We start from the raw sequence: 2,554 nt of genomic DNA, 5'->3' as shown, positions 1-2,554 counted from the left end.
CAAATATAGTTTTTAACAATTTAAAGCTAGTTTCTATCACTCGGTGTAATACATTTAAAATTTATCAAAATTATTTATGTACATTAAGTTTATTCATTTTTATTTCTGATTAGTATTCTGTTATATGGGTGTGCCAGGGTTTATTGATCCATTCACCTACTGAAGAAAATCTGTGTTATTTACAGGTTTTGGTGATTATGAAAAAAGCAGCTATAAACACCTGTGCACAGGTATTTGTGTAAAGATAGGTTTTCATTTTTCTAGAGCAAATACATATGAGTAGAATTTCTGAGAAATACAATTAGTATAAGTTTAGCTATATAAAAAACTGCCACAACATTGTCCAAAGTAGCTGTACCATTTTGCATACCCACCACCAATTTATGCAAGGCCCATTTGCTCTGCATCCTCACCCACACTGGGTATTATTAGCATTTTTCATGTTAACCATTCTAATAGGTGTGGAATGATACCTCATTATGGTTGTAATTTGTGTTTCCCTAATAGCTCAGAATATTATTGAACTTGTTTCATATGCCTAATTGCTTTCTGTATATCCTATTTGATGAAGTACCTCAAGCTTTTGATTTTTTTTTTTAATTGGGTCATTTGTTTTCTTACTATTGATTTTTGAGAGTTCTTTATATATTCTGGAAAAAAGCCTTTTTCAGATATGTTATCTGCAAATATTTCCTTCCAATTTGCAGCTTTTTTTTTTTTTTTCATTCTTTTAGTATCTATTTTCTCTTATTTTTTACGGCATTTTTGGCATGGATTTTATTTCTATTAAGTAAAATTTGTCAATCTTTTCTTTTATGCATCTACATTTTTATTAATAGTTAGAAAGCATTTCCACACAGTCAAACTAAGGAGGACTTCACCTATTTTTTCTTCTAAGGCTTATATGGTTTTATGTTTTTGTATTTACAGTCTTGAACTCTTTGATGTTTATCCTTTTATATGGTGTGAGATTTGGATCTAATTTTATCCTTCGTCAATGGCTAGCCAATTATTCCAATAATGTTATTTAAAAAGCCTTTGCTTCCCAAAAGATATGAGATGCTATCCTTATCTCATACTAAACTTTCATATTTTTTAGTGTAATTCTGGACATCTATTTCCCTGGTTAGCATGTCTATTCATGCATCAAAACCATGCTGTTTTAATTATGAAGGGTCTGTATTTTAATCCCTTTTAGGTTTATTCTTTTCCAAAGATTTTCTTTTTTAAAATTGGTTTTATGTCCATCTTTGCATGTTTATTTTTCCATGTACATTTCAGTGTCAATTTATTTATTCTGATAAAAGGTTTTTGGTTCTCCAATTATTAGTGACTTTCTATGTTCTCCTGCATCATTTTTAAGTTTTACTTTATAAAGATTGTTATTGCATTATTTGATTCACTATTATTTATAATTTTTATATTTTCATTATAAATTTTGGCTTATGCCCATAGATCATGTCCATATTTTCATGTTTAATGGTTTTAGCTTTGTATCCACTTTGATATCAATATAACTACTCTTGGTTTGTTATGGCTACGATTTGGTTGATATACATTTGTGCATTTTTTCATTTTTAGCTTTTTGGGAAAAAAATTTTAAATGTGGATATTATAAGCTATATAGTCATTTCTTTGTGAAGCAAATTAAGATGTTTTTAATAGATGAATTAGATCTAGTCACATTTATTGGTGTGATATATTTGTCTCAATTATTATATTAGTTTGATATAGCTGTTACATGCATTTCATTACATTTGATACTTATTTAGGTAACATGTTTCTTTGTTTTTTTATTCACTAAATTTGTCTTGATGCTTAGGCAGATTTGTACTTTTGTTCTATTGGTTACCTTTGTATGAAAACATTACCCTGTTTTCTTATTTAATCTTTTACTAACTTTTTTGTTGACTTATAATGGTATACTATCTTTTTAATATGGAACACTTCATGAATTTGCATGTCATCCTTGCACAGGGGCCATGCTAATCTTCTCTGTATCGTTTCAATTTTAGTATATGTGCTGCTGAAGTGAGCACTATAATGGAATGCTTAAATGGTGTATCTAATGCTAGTACCAACATCAATAAACATATGCTAATTTTCTCTTCCTGTTTCCTTTCATTTTTTTTGTTGCAGTATATTGTCAGACACAAATTACATACATCATATAATGTATTTTATTCCACCCTCATCCATACATTCCTTTTAGTCTTCAATCTAGAATTAAGTATATAAAATGTCTACCATCACTCCTTTTGTTGTCATTGCCCCTACTGTCTCTTGGTTGGATGAAATTCATCTTCTAATAGATTCCTCAGGAAGGGCTCATAGGTACACAGCTCCTTGAGCTCTTGCATATTTTTTTGAGCTCTTGCGTATTTAACCCTTTCATGTAACCTTGGTAGAAACAGTTTTGCTATCTATCTTTGTTCACAATTACATCTGAGTATTCTGAAAATGTTGATCTCTTTCTCAAATTGTTCTTATTCTCCATAAATACATGTGATGGAGCACGGCCAATACCTTGGTGGAATGTGCTATTTATTTTTTC

At 29.6% G+C, this 2,554-nt stretch overlaps 1 non-coding gene across 1 annotated transcript; it reads right to left on the bottom strand.

The window, feature by feature from the left end:
• Positions 1–1,932: 1,932 nt before the first annotated feature.
• Positions 1,933–2,039, bottom strand: LOC116632542. Its single transcript, XR_004299457.1, has one exon. It is a non-coding gene; the product is annotated as a U6 spliceosomal RNA (small nuclear RNA).
• Between the last annotated feature and the right edge of the window lie 515 nt (positions 2,040–2,554).

Source organism: Phoca vitulina, unplaced genomic scaffold, assembly GCF_004348235.1.
Source record: "Phoca vitulina isolate PV1807 unplaced genomic scaffold, GSC_HSeal_1.0 scaffold6, whole genome shotgun sequence".
NCBI lineage: Eukaryota > Metazoa > Chordata > Mammalia > Carnivora > Phocidae > Phoca > Phoca vitulina.
The sequence above is the reverse complement of the archived record's forward strand: the minus strand, read 5'-3'. Positions and strand labels throughout refer to the sequence as shown.